Raw genomic sequence first — 14843 nt, forward strand, 5'->3', positions numbered from 1 at the left:
ATTGCTCTGATCTGTAGTTCAATTGTAAATTAGAATACACATCCCCCCAGGGACACACGGCCCCTATTTGTGATTAAGAAAAAAGCCCCATAATAGACTAATAGCTAAAGTTCTCTCTCTTTTACTTTCAGGCAATTAGCTTGATGAAATGGCCTCTTTTTGTGTACCCTGGAAGTGTAAACCGATATCATAATGAAGTATATGATGTTTATTCTATTATTTTCACCTTGCCGGGTATGCAGGAATACATAAGCAATGGCTGCTTTGTCTGGTACGTTTACTGATTCACAAGTAAACTATTTCTTAAAGATGCAGTGTGTGGGCTTGAGTTAAGCAAACCCTCACTGTGGGTTAACCTCCATGCAGAGGACTCTTCTGTTACAGAAGAGGAAAAATAAAACACTAATTTCCCAGGGAGGGGAGAGAGCAGGAATCTGACATTCCAGGTGCTGGACTGCTCCGGGGTGAATGGAGTGACAAAATACAAATGGCAGCACTCAGGGTCAGTGAGGTCGTGCGGTGGCTTTATGCCCAGCGAGACTCCAGCTGACCAGAATGAGCTCCTCAACTCCCCGGTCCACTATGGAACACCAACTCATGGCAACCCTACACATTTTGTATGTTCTACAGCCGTTTTTCAGTGAGCTGCAGCAACCACCCACGCTCCAAAAAAAGTCGTATCTTTTCAAGATCCAAAACTTTGATATCATAAGTTGACCAGGACACATTCCTTAGCTTCCTCCATGCACCAGCTGACAGAGGTTTGGACCAGTCGGCCGATGAGCGCAGTCACGTGGAAGTGAAGCATTTCCAAAGCTGTTGGTCTTCTTCTTAGGCAATATTTGAACATTTGTTTTCTTCTTATTCATGAGGATCTCGAGAGTAAAGGGGAAAAACAGTGTCCCTACTGCCATGATAGAAATAGAAAGAAAGAAAACAAAAAATCTCTCTCGGTCTGCAGTGGTTGATGGTGGATTACTTATCGAAATGTTCGTGAATGTCCAGTTCGAATTCCAGTTGCCTTCCACTCATCAATAACCAGTTTGTACCACCCACCACATACTTCCTGGGCTTGTGGTGGGCTTCCTGGGCCTCTCCTATTCTATATGAACCCCATTGGAGTTCCTAGAGAAAACCCCTTTCAAAACAAAACAGATCTCATTTTTTAATACTGAATTGGATGTGAATTTTCAGATTTGTTATATTTTTTTCAATTAATGCATGAGATAGTCTTTTGTTCTGTACAAAACATATTTGCATTTCTTCCCAGTTACTCTAGCCGTTTCCTGGTTAAATAAAACCTTCGGAGAAAGTTTATTACTATATCCTGGAAAGTGATTCTAATGCTATATGATTTCCAAAAATAATACAAAATGAGTTCCCCAGAAATAGTTCAGGAAAATTCACTTGATACCTTTCTCGCTAAAAATCTAGAGGTTTTTTTTTTACCAGTCTTCATTTGGGGTTGACTTCCTCTTTAATTTTTACAACATTGAACTGCCGTATGGATTATAAACCTGCAACGTAATACATGTAAATTTCCATTCCTCCTAGAAATGTTTGAATGTCTGGCTGCCATATTTGAACTACACTATTGTAAACTTTCAAGCGACATTGAGACGTAGAGTACTTGTCACATTTTTTAAGAGTACATTTATTCTATAACAAAAATGCCTCCTATTTACAGAGTGCTTCGTAATTTTTGAAGTTCTTTCCTATAAATTACATCCTATAAGTAGCCCTGTGAGATAAATAAATAATTTTATTATCACCCTAAAGTTTGCGGGCAGAGGAATTGAGGCTCAGAGAGGTTAAGTAACTTGCCCCAAGTCACAAACCAGTAAGTGCAAAGTTGAACCGTGTCCCCAGGCCTTTAACTCCAAAATCTGAGCTCCTTCTGGCAGGCCAAGCTTCCTCTTCACTAGCTATACATTCACCATCAGCAGACTCTCACAGCTCCTACCACAAACAAATCTTGTGATCTTTATTTTTACCTGGACAAGACTAACACATGACTATAAAGACACACACACACCCCTTGTTAAAAGCTTACAAAGAAAGTGATGGCATTCACATTGCAATGTTACCTACCAACCTGAATTTAAGATAAATCATCTATATTTGATTACAAATATATGCTTACGTTGGGTAGAGAGCCACAAACTTGAAGCAACTATCTAAATAATTCAAATTTGAGGGACTGGTGGAGGACCACTCTCTTCAAGAGACATGGGTTTGCATCCACATTTTCCAGAGATTTCTGCTGAGTATTTTCACCAAATGTCTCTCCAAGACCTTTGTACATGCTACCCGCACTGCTCCACCCTTTCCTGGTGTCACATTTTCCCGCTGAACTGACTCAGCTCTGACCATCAACCTAGAAGCAGCTCAGAGATCACTTCTTCATGCAGATGGAGCCTGACTTCTACCTGTGTCCCTGTTCCACATACCTTTTCCATCTGATCTCCACAAATGAGCCCTCTTCACCCCAGAAACAGCCTCTCCCGTCTTGAAGCCAGTGAAGACGGGATTTGGCTCTAGCATCCAGCAGATACAAACTCTTTCCAGGGAGGGCCGGCCGTACCCGTGTGCAGAAGCGCTGTCCGCTTTCAGGATCCCTGTCTCACCAAAATGCCGTGCTCAGAGCCCTGTAACCCTGTAATTAGCAAACCAGCTCTGGGCTGTTGTTTGCAAAGAATGGCCACCGCTTTGATGAGGGACAGGCTGCTGACCGGGGTTTACCCCTTGTTGGCATGGCCTGGAAATGACAACTACACACAAGCCATGGGCAAAATCAAAGGCGAAATCACATCAGCCATGATTTCCTATGAAAAACTATTGCTGCCTGAACAGGAGAAAGAGAAAAACCCAGACATGAGCCCCAAACAAATGATCCCAAAGCAGACAGTGTACAGATGTGTCCACATCCCAGATCTGACATTACCTAAACTCATGGGAGAAGTGGAGGATGTGTCATTATCTCCTTCCCTGCACCCCTTGACCTGGGCATCCCCACCCGCTAGAGCACTCTGTTGTCGTTACTTGGTAGTTGTGGGGACAGGGCCCCAAAAAGCAGTTTCCAGGCTCTCGGCCTCACATAGAAAGGTGCTGGCTCAGGTAGTAAATGGCCATCGACTGTGATCAAATGGCCAGCAGCTGTGGCTAGTTGGCCGTCAGCTGTAACCAGTGAGCCATTAGCCATGAATATAACTGCCGTGGCGAGGCTAGCAGAAAAAAGGGGGGAGCTAGCAAGAAGATGGTGGCTGAGCCTGCAAGCGGCGCAGTGAGGGTTGAGAATTGTGTTGCTCCTGGTTCCTGTGTCTCCAACCCAGCCGCCAGTGACAGTATAGTGGTGTGACTCCCCTACCTATGGCTCCGTGGGTGTTCCTTTTTGGCCTCACCGTGTCCTGCGTTCTTGTGTGGGGAGTGGGACCAGAGACCCCGCCTGACACCCTGCATGACACTTGGCGTAGTCGGCAGGATGCCCTGCACGACAGTAGTAGTCTTCTCTCCTCCACTCGGTAGTGAGATCCACAGACCAGACGACGCATACGTCTTATTGACCATTTTATGGCTAATGCCTGGTCCAGTGGCTGGCACTTGTTTGTTTCATGTGTGCCATGGCGTACCACACTCTGTGTTGTACTCGTTGGCATGTTTTTCTCTCTCCTTATTTGAGCTCTTTGAGAGCAGGGTCAATGCCGCCATCTTTGTCTCTCCAGTTGGCCCTTGATAAAGACTTTTTTTTCCCCATTAATTAATATATGGATAAAGCGATCAATATAAAGCCTCTTCATTAATGCCAACAACTCGACCTCCTTTTTAGTCAGCCACAGGATGTATAAAATCACATCATCTGAAACTCTTGCACACATACCATCAGTACTCATTGGTGAGTGATCTTCCCTTAACACTGGTGGTTAGTTTATTTCTACACACGTATCAGTATAGACCCAACAAGAGAATGCACAGGAGAACTGCTGAAGTCCAGAGAAAGCCTATAACTGGTTAACAGCTCCTTACTGTTGACAAGGTACTATGGTTGCGTGAGATGTTCATTTAGGGGGAAACTGAATGAAAGAAGTAAGGCTCTCTCTGAATTATTTTTACAACTTCTTGTGAGTCTTAAAACTGTTCTAAAATATTATAACTTCTTTAAAATCAACAAAACATATTTTTGTTCTTACATTTATACATGTTTATACATTTTTTACTTTTATAGTCATATATTTTTATCGTCACAGATACTTCTAGCACAGATTGCATAATATTTTTCTAGAAAGAGAAAAATGGCAATACTTAAATGATGCTCTCATGTACCACAGTAGCATACAGGAAAGGTAATGCCCTAATTCCAAGCAGAGTTCTTCTGGTCTGGCCAGGTTGGCATTTTAAATATGCTGGGAGAGAAGAGCAGTGCCTTACTTTTGCCTGATTCAAGCATATGCTCCAAACGATGTTTTCATAAACAAAGGGCCGACAGCTATGATCTTGACTTCCCTCCTTTCCCTTTTATCCCAATTCAGGTCCATAACAAGTATCTCTGCTCTCTTCTTCAGCTTCCAGGTTTAGGAAGAGAGAGAGAGCAATTACAAGCTACAGGGAACAGTGAGTGAAAAATTCACACAAAGCCAGAGTGCTTTTACACTGCTTTCTACTTAGCATTGTCCTTTCAAGAAAAAAATGTCAGTTTTAGAAAGAGATGGTTTAAATAAATAAGGTTGGTGTTTACACTCCAACAGTGTTACTGGGTTTTTAAGTTACGGGTTTAAGAGCCCAGGGAGAACAATGTGGGTCGTTACATCAAAAATCTGAAGCATAGTAGGCAATTTTTCTATTACGAGATCTGAAAACCACCAACAAGAAATCCACATGGATACAGATGTAGCTAAAATACCAATTTATCTTAACTGCTTAAACATATAAGTTCAGTAAGGACTTCCAAAGCAGAAAGAGCTACAATTGCCAATACTACTCTATTACTAAGCTTTCTGTAATCCATATAATGACAATTACCCTGTTTCCCTGAAAATAAGACCTAGCCGGACCATCAGCTCTCATGCATCTTTTGGAGCAAAAATTAATATAAAACCTAATGTTATATTATATATTATATTATATTATATTATACCCGGTATTATATTATATTGTATTATATTATATTATATTATATTATATTATATTATATTATATTATATTATATTATATTATATTATATTATATTATATTATATCATACCCCGTCTTATAGTAAAGTAAGACTGGGTCTTATGTTAATTTTTGCTCCAAAAGACTCATTAGAGCTGATTGTCCGGCTAGGTCTTATTTTCAGGGAAACCTGGTAAGAAAACGCCTGCAGATATTACAAACATAAAGTCAAATTCAAAAAATGAATCACATTCCCCAAAGTCTCCCTTCTTTTCCTGAAAACTGCATATGCTTTAGTAGGTATATCTAAGAAGCGTACCTGCTCAGAAGTCCCTGTAGTTTTGTTTTAATTTAAACCTCTGTACATTAAGTTTAGCTCAAGGTATGGCACAGCAATGTCATCTCAGGCTTATCCTGAAAAGATTGTGAAGGATGCAGTATGATAACCAGATGCCAGAAAAGAATGCCTCTCTGATTGCTAGAAAGGCTCATTAGAGGAGGGCATCCATCTTTACTTCTTCAGGATAACATCCACGAGCTGTAAAGACAGAGTTCCACTCACTAAAGGAAAGGGGAGGGGGGTGGGAAATGCAAGAATGTTTTTGTTTTGTTTTGTTCTTAATATTTGGCTTATTGATTCATGAATCAAAGAAGAAGAAACTGTAATTACCTCTGGTTCTATCAGAACGGAGAGATTTCTTTTACACAATCTTTTGTGTGGCGGTCACACAGCTTTCTTCCAAAGCAAATTCACTTTAAAATATCCCGAAAGAGATAAAATACCCACAAGATTCGGCAGCTCTTTAATGCTTGCCATGGGCCAAATCGTGCAATTAGGATCAGTCACTTTAAGTGCTGAAGTCGTATAATGCTAATAGATCACTTTATAATGTGAGCAGTTTTTAAAAGTCGTATTTAATTTTCCATTATTACTGTACTGCATGGTAGTGTGTCCATCATAGATTCTTAAGTCCAGGGGGGGATGGGAGGAGCGGGAGGGGGGCAGACTCCTGCTTGCTGACACATTGCCCGATTCTGGTTTCAATTCTCAGAGACCTGAATTAGATCTCTACAATAGACCACATTTCAAGTTTCTTCCTAAATGTGTTTATTTTTATTTCCAAACCAAATGATGAGGGCGCCTTTTGGTTTCTTAATTATTTTATTTCAAAAAAATATAGATTGAGCCAAAAGCTCCGATGATGATGTGTGTGTGTGTGTGTGTGTGTGTGCACGTGTGTGGTTTTCGGAAAGAAAATGAAATGAACCATAAAATAAGCCCTTAACAGTAACCTAAGAAATGAAACAAAATCATTTACAACACATGGGGTTGTTGTAGGATATGTCAAGATTAGATGGTTTAAGGAAGCACTCCTGAATGTGGAAGCAATCAGAATGAAATTCATGACTCATTACCAAACATTCCATATTGTGTTTCTCATTTCTGAGTCAATGTTAACTAGGAAATACAGACTTCGGCTTTAGCTGTTTCACTGGCCTCCGTACTAGGTTGCAGATAGTAGGACCCTACAAATCAGAACGGCAAAGACCGCCCGGTTTCAAAGCTCTTCGTTTCTCCGTTGGAGGCAATTCGGTCCTGGAGGACCGAAATAACCTCGAAAGTGTATTGGTCAGAATTCAGTGGGTGCTGGGAGGACTGTCTGTAAATGTAGAGTAAGAATTGCATGGTGCAAATCCGCACCGGCGAATGTCGATGAGAATCTCACACACACGTTGCTTGGTATGCAACATGGCTGGTGAACTCAAGTACCCAAGACTCTGTGTAATGGGAACCAGATGTCTAGCAGAGAGAGAAAAATATTTTAGAGCAATAAATGTGACATTGACTCTTAAAGGGTTTGCCGCTGTTAAACAACTTCCCAGTCTTATTTTTCCCTCATATTTTCAAATAGTGTAAGTAGATTGTACGAAGAATTTGTTTTCAGATTTTTAAAAGAGAAAGTGTTTGACGTACCACAAAGTTCTAAAATGCATACATAAGGAGAAATGATCTGCAAAAGACAGTTCGGGAATGCATTCATTTATGAAAGCACTGTGCTCAGCAATGCAAAATATATATATTAAGGCAAATACAGCATAATTCCGCCTGCCCTTTAGAAACTTAAAAATATACGAGATGCGGTAAGATGTGCGCAGCTATTGTGGGGACATGGCAAAAGCCCGGGGAAAGAGACACAAAGTGCTCTGAGGATTCAGAGGAGGAAGAGGGGATTCCTATGGCTCGCAGGTCCCGTGAGGGATCCTCCTCCTCCATGTATCCCCTCAACCAGCCCCTTCTGCCCTGGGAAAGACCCTCCACGGCCTCGCCCAGTCCCCGCGGTGGTGTCCCCGCACCTCTGCTCTCAGCCTCCCCACCCATTCCCAGTGCAGCCCTGACTGTGCCTCTGGGGTCGTGTTCAGAAGCCCCGAGGTCTGCTGGGTAAGACAGCATCCTAGTAACTGAGTTGCCAGCTCTGTAGTTAGGCCTGGGGTCTACCTCCTGCTTGTGACCTTGGGGAAGGTCACTCAACCGACCACCTTCTCCCTGCACTTTCTCTTCGGTTACGTGAGGATAATGAAAGTCCATGCCCCATGGGCTTGGTGTAAAGATTTAATGAGATTCTGTACATAGCAGGCGTTGCAAGGTTCCACCGCGGAGTCCAGGCATTGTCAGAAGAAACTCTGTCGGCTGTTTTCATATCTACCATCAGATCCGGATGTCATAGGACAAAATCTGAAGTCCTGAGGTTGGCACGTGATATTATAGCTCCAGATCCCAAGAGCGTCTGATTTAATCCTAAGGAAACATTAGGTGCTGACTTAGCTGAGGCCCGATGTCCACCCCAGGTCCGGTCAGCTTGAGGGAGCAAAGGTTGGCGTTCGGTAACAACTGATTCTATAAAATAGCAAAAGGCTGGCAGGAAAGCACTGCCCATCTAAGTAGGAATTCTATCTTTTGTAAGTAAAAACCATAAATACAGAGAGGGAAAGATGGGAAGCCCCTACAGCAAGGTATTAACAATGTTTACGTCTACATTTGCCTTCTTATTTTTGCTTCTCTGTGTGTTCCAAGTTGTCCACAGTGGACATGCATCGCTTTTGTTAAGGGGAGAAAAGGGGCCCAACTTCCACGAGGATGAAAAAATGAACGTCTAGAATGAATGATACTTGAAGACCAAATGTAGACAATTTGGAACACATAGAGAAGCAAACATGAGAAGACAAATGTTGCAGACTTAAACGCTGTTAATACCTTGGTGTGGTCCTTTCCATGTTTTTTCTCTCTGCATTTATGGGTTCCACTCACATTTACTACTAACGACATTCTGCCCGTGGCCTCTGTGCATGCAAGGATTCCTGTACTGCCCCATTTGGTACATGCTCCTCTATCTATCACCTCGCTCTTCTGAAGAATAGATTTTTCACTGTTCTTCATGGATGACGTAATTGACAGTCGTAGCGCCCACTAGGCAGGAAGCTCTTGGAGATGGGGAGGTGGGGACAGCTGACATCGTGATTGGGCACTTGAGCCCAAAGACTTGTCCACAAGTCCTTCAGTGCTCCTCAAATCCAGAGGACGGGGTCTCTGTGCCCTTGAATCTGAGCTGACCTGAGTGACTGGTGGCCAGTAGAATGTGTGCCGTGGCTAGTCCATAAGCGACAGGTTAGCCTTTACCTTGTTCTCCTGGACACTTGTCCTTGGAGCCTTGAGTGGCCAGGAAAGGAGCACAAGGATGAGAAGCTGTGAAGCTGATGTGCCAGCGGATGGCCCCAGCTGAGGTCGCAACACATGTGAGTGACAGGTGGCTCTCGCCTCGGCCACCATCAGCCCTCGTCCTCGTGAAAGGCTGCGTGGGAGCCATCAGTTGTACCCAGCCAACTCTCAGAACCATGGCAGATGATACTGATCGTTGTGGTTTTAAGCGAGTAAATCTCACAGTCATCTGTCATACAGAAATAGGTAACTCGAACAGACATGGCTGGTTCTCAACAAGTGTTCATTTTAATTCAACAGCCGATAAGGGAAGGCATCGTTTTCTCCCTCTTTCCTGCCTGATTTTCTGTTCCATCGTCAGGCTCTCCTTATATCCTGACCTCCTCCCCACTCGTATTCTTTTCTCTCTCTCACTCTAGGTGAATCCAGAACTCTCCCCTTCCTTTTCATGGCCAGGGCAGTTACAGAAGAGAGATCGACCATCCAGATAGCCAGGGCTCGCTCTATTCCTATAAAAGGCCTTCGTTTTCTCTCTCGGTGGGAAAAGAAAACAAGCCCAAGTCATTAAAACAATGAACTGTTCCCATTGTCCTGTTCTTTACTGACTTTATCCCTCCTTCCTGAACGATCTTTGAGTCTTGCGTGTACTTTGTAGGTTGTAAAAACTAAGAACAAGAGACTCTACCCGGTGACGAGCTTGGCTGTGAGTTCACCCTCACCTGGAAAGCGCTGTTGTGCTGGCCTCCTTTGTGTCCTGTCATAGCTGTCCAGCCATCCGCCGCAGGGGTCAGGACTTGCTTCCTCGGGCGGGCAGTCCAGGGGGCCTGCAGCCCACAGCTACATCAGGAGCCTGGGTGGGAAGACAGAAAGCGGGGTGGTCAGGATCCTTGTGGGGACGCCCTGAGTGCAGCTTCAGGTGATGTCTTAGGGGAGGGAAGCTCAGACCTGGTGGCCTGGAGACCCGCGTGGCTTACCTGGCTCAGAGAGGGAGTGGCACGCAGAACGGCCCCTGAACAGCTGATAGAGCATAGCGGCTGAGGGATAGGCGAAAAGTAGACCAGAAAATGTCCCCACCCCCTATGTGGAAGGGCCTGCACTCCATCTGCGCTGTCCCTCGGGGGTAGCCTGAGCCACCACCCTCAGAATGTGGCCTGTGACAGCCTAGGAGGCTGCAGTGACAGATCCGTGCCCTGGCACAAATGCACACACTTTTGGAGTGCAGACATGCTCAGCAGAGGGCTGGAGAGGCAACCCCAGGAATGGCAAACACGTTGCTGAAAGGACCACGTGCAGGGCTGGCCTAGCACACCCGTGGCAGGCCATAATATCATCTCAGGTCAAGGAGAAAGCCCCACAGCCCAAAATAGCTGCCCTTCCCAGTTGCCACAGGGTCTAAAATTATACCATTGAAGATTTATTCCTTTGCACACCTCACTTTCATTGGGTGCCACTTTGGGCTGGGGCAAACGCAAGAAATGCCTGTATATTCATATGCAAAAGGCCTGACAGCTTCACGGGGGCGGGAAAGGAGGGGAGCATTGAAAGGAGAGGAACAGGCAAAAGAAGTGCTGAGGAGGGTTCCCAAAAGAAACTTCTCCTATTTCAGGTTTACCCGGAAGGAGACTAGCTGGCAGCTACCTCGTAAAACTGAGGCCTGAGCAATTTGCCAGTAAATTTGAGCCATGCATGTAAACAATTCTAATAATTTATTCCTTGAAATGCCCTTCTAATACATTATTATGCAGAGCTGCACTTGCTTCTACTTCAAATTGCCTGTCCTCCCCGCCCCCCCCAAAAAAAGGAAATTAAGGGACAATTAGAAAAAATAACAAAAGGAAACGTGAGGCAATGGTATATCTGCCTAATCACAGTGCAGGCAGGTGATCCAATCATCCCAACCAGTCTCCATTTCTGGGGGGCGGTGCCCTCAGAAATTCCGGCACGGCCTCTGTTTTCATATACAGAAGTTTGGTTAACCTGAGCCCAGAAGATTAAGCTGTAAAGAAAAGAAAAGCAAGCCGTCACATTGGAAATACACCTCCAGGCCACTGTTGCAATAAGCAACAGTGATCTCCATCCGATCCCATTTTTAAAGTCCCTGAGAAATAGACGAAAATTTCATTAACGTACATCCCCTCCAGTCAAGCCACCCATGGGGAAGAAGCTAGGAACCCGGACGCCACTGAGCAGCTTCAGACAGAGGCAGGGTTAAAAGTAGGGAATGGTGAAACCAAGGAAGGCAAAGGAAAGAGTGAAAGACGAAAGGAAGCCTGCTGAATGCTGAGAATAACTGCTTCCCACGAAAATTACCAACTTTTCTACACCATTTGGCAGGTTGTAAAGAACTGCCACAGAATTTTACCTCTAAGTCTCCAGCCCCTATGAAGGACGGAAGTTTTACTCCCGTTTGCCCGGATGAGAGGTTAGGTGTCATACAGCTGGGATGTCCCCAAAGTCATACAGCTGGGGACATGGGCAGGTCTTGACACCGAGTCTAACTACCTAAATCCCCTGTGTTTCTGTTTCCAAGCAGTCTCCAGAGTTACCGAAGCTAGGCATTCCAGAAACTATACTGCAGGGTCTCTGAGTAAATTACTAAATGATTTCTGTTGCTAGGATTTCCCTTCTCAACCTTGAGTCATTCATTCACTCCACAAATGACGATGGCGTCTCGACTAGTGCCAGGCAGTTTCTCTGGGCTGGAGTTCATCTTCCTGGAGAGTTCACGTCGATGGCTCCTTGGTGGCCGGTCTCAACTGTCCCCTTTTCAGAGAGCCACTCCCTGACCGTGCAATCTGAAGTCGCCCCTGCCATCCTTTTCCCGACACTCGTGACCGATTCTCCCATATTCCTTGAGACCACCTGACACCATGTCCTTCATATTTGTATTCACTGCCTATTTTATTGTATGCCTTCTCTCTCTAGAAAATTAGGTCCTTGAGAACCTAATTTTACGAGCCTGTCTCATGGAAAGCTCGCTCTCCAATGCTTAGAGCAGCTCCTGCACACAGTAGGTGCTCAGTGACTGTTCGTTCAGGAGCGCTTTCTCCATTCCAGTGCCTTCCATGTGTTTACACACCGATCATCTTATGGAACCAAGATTAAATAGGCCAAATAGAAAATACAGGGAGAAGATGGGGTTTTCATTGTGGCCAGTGCTTAGCAGAATTAAAGCTCCGTTTGAAATGCCTGCTCCCTGTGCCAACTTAAAGCAAAATCAACGGCCATCTTGTGATGTTAAAAGGTAACAAACTGTAAACGAATAAAATGGAGTGCTTTTTAAAACAGCGTGTAATCTACCTGTGGAATTCACTGCCGCAGGATATTATTGAGGCAAATAGTCCAGCGAGATTCAAGAAAGGATTAGACATTTATATGAATAGGAATTATATTGGCAGTTACACTAACTAGGTTAAAAAGTTACAAGGCATGTCCGTCCTGGGCTCCAAGGCATAGCTGTTCACCAGCTGGGGTGAAGAAGGAATTTCCTCTTGTGATAGAGCTTTGCATAATTGGCCAGATGCACGATGGTGTGTGTTTCAGCCACCTTGGGTAACCCAGGCAGAGGCCACTGCCCGGGGCAAGTTCTGCAGTAGGACCCAGGACCAGGGACCTCTTCACAGGACTTTTCTGTCTTCTTCTTGCACAGTCCTGATCGGAGGTAGAGAGGACACATAAAGCCTTTCGGGATTGGTGCCTGAAAAAAAAAAAAATGCTCAATTTCAGGAACCAGAAATAGTCAAAATAATGTTCTTCCTGGCGATGAAAATCTTTCACGGAGAAGGAACCATGTCTTAGCTGTGATCTCAGTGGCTCGGCCGACAGTGCCAGGAGCACCATCCAAACTCAGAGCATCAGAGTCCTGGGAGAATGTCATACCAGGGCACGGTCAACCCACTTTCAAGTCCATCTAGCACTGGGCCGTATGCACGTGCACTGGACACGTGTGTGTGAAGAGCGTGCGCTTCTGCAGGTGTGCTCGGGAACACTGGTCATCGTGCTGTCCACTCACAGTCCAAAGCTGTTCTCTTCGCTACAGAGTTACCTCACACTGCCAGTCACAACCTTTGATTCTTGGTGATGTATGGCGCTCATGGTTTTCATCCTAAAATGGAAAACCCAAAAAGCAGTTGTTAGCCAGGCGTCCGAATACAAGTGCGCATAATAATATGCTATCATGTTTAAGAAAACATTGAAACTATCCATTACATTGACTTTCCAAACCTTAGTTATCCAGGTGTAGACAAGGCTCTGAAGAAACTATCGGTGTTGGAACTATTAACGAAAGAACATTCCCCCAAACTGGGGGACAAAGAACCTTCCGCAAGCCAACACAGAAAGGGAAATTTAATTTAAAACCTCAAGCCAGCAGTGGACCTAAAAGATCAAAGATCCCTGAATAAAAGTAAATAGATACACCACAAAAATGTTGTATAAATGTTAATGGATGTAGTTTGTCTGGAGCAAGAGAGAGCGAGAAAGAGAGACAGACCAGTAATATTTTCAAATATATTGTCACACAAAAAATGTTAAGAGCCAGTCCACAGAAAATTTTTAAGTCCCTCTAGACAAACTCCTTCAATCTGCCTGTAAGATCTGTTCCCTCGCAAGATTTGCTTCCTTAAATTGGCAGAATAATATTAATTAGATTCTCTTAGTATAAGATTGTACATAGAGTATCAAATTCCCATCCAAACTAGAGACCTTAAAACATTTCAATGTTGCTTCAGATAGCTGTCCCTTTATTAGCTGGTCGAAGACAAGCCTTTTCAAGTTGGGCTATCTTCTCTTGATCTAAACTTTCCTATTTACCTTTTCATGTGATTATCATAAAACTTGTCAGATTTTTGTTTGTTGGTGTTGAGTTGTTTGGGGTTGGGATTTTGCGGGGCGATGTTTCTTTTTTTGGTGGTTGATGTTTGTTTTTATTATACTTAAAATTAACCACATATCATGAGGAATTATAAGTTAAAAGTAGAAGCTCTCTAGTCAACCAGGATGGCCAAATCTCAAACCAGTAGTGTGACTTCAGATAAACGAATTCACCTTCTCCTGACTCTCTTTCCTTGTCTGTAAAATGGAGCTATAATAAAATCTGGCTTGATCTAGGGAGCAGATTACAGGAGACAGTGACGTAAAGTACCGACACATTCTATCATATATTCAGTAGACAGTAAACATTACCTAGTATTATGATTGTGAATATTTTGCCTACGTAGTTGTAATGGTTTGGAATTTATATCCTATTTCTATATCGATACATCATTCGTGTCGCAATCAACCTCAAGCAAATATTTTATAGTTCCATTTCCCATATTGTTAGGTTTACATTTAGGTTCTACCTACTGTAAACAATATTTTGATGAATATATTTGAGCCGTCATCTTTTTGGTACTGAGAATGGATTCCCAGGAGTAAAATGATTTGGTCAAAGGTTATAAAACGTGTTACGGCTACACACTGCCAAATGAGTTTCCAAGAGGGTTTTGCTGAGATACCCTACCGCAGCAATAGAAGAATATCCATTTCTCTGTTCCTTGGTGAACAATGGCAATCACCAGGCATAAAAAAGGAAAAATATAAAAATTAACAAAAAGACTTGTACAAGTAAGCTTTTGTGTGTCCAGGCCTAGGAAAAAGAATTCTGTGAAGGATGCAAATTTCTATTCCTTCAAATCAGCCAGTTTCCTTCTAAGCACTTTCTTAAGGTATCGTACTCAACGTCTCAGAAACGTACCCCACACTCACACAGCTCGTACTTTTCTGACTGAGCAAAGTCACAGCGGGGAAGAAACGGTTTCCTGGTTTTCTGCCAGACGTCCAGGGGTCCCAGGAAGGCCAGCGATTCAACTGCCTGCCGCTGGCATGAAGACAGTCCGACAGGACCACGCCCAGAGGAAACAGGACCTGGTGAGGCTGATATATAAATATTTTCCTGCAAGGTGGAATAACATAGAAGGACACAGCCCACATCTGACCGC

At 43.8% G+C, this 14843-nt stretch overlaps 1 long non-coding RNA gene across 5 annotated transcripts in view; it reads right to left on the reverse strand.

Moving 5' to 3' along the window:
* LOC117018817 (uncharacterized) overlaps positions 1–14843 on the reverse strand; it is a 79132-nt gene that overhangs the window by 31033 nt on the left and 33256 nt on the right. For 4 of the 5 annotated variants that reach the window (XR_004422330.1, XR_004422331.1, XR_004422332.1 and 1 more), the window contains exons 2-3: positions 11459–12967; positions 9582–9712 (exon numbers count right to left, since the gene is read on the reverse strand). This is a non-coding gene — a long non-coding RNA (uncharacterized LOC117018817). Of the gene's footprint in view, positions 1–9581; positions 9713–11224; positions 12968–14843 lie in introns of all 5 variants that reach the window. The other variant, XR_004422329.1, reaches the window with a different exon arrangement.

The sequence above is a fragment of the Rhinolophus ferrumequinum genome, chromosome 28, assembly GCF_004115265.2.
Source record: "Rhinolophus ferrumequinum isolate MPI-CBG mRhiFer1 chromosome 28, mRhiFer1_v1.p, whole genome shotgun sequence".
Classification (NCBI taxonomy): Eukaryota; Metazoa; Chordata; class Mammalia; order Chiroptera; family Rhinolophidae; genus Rhinolophus; species Rhinolophus ferrumequinum.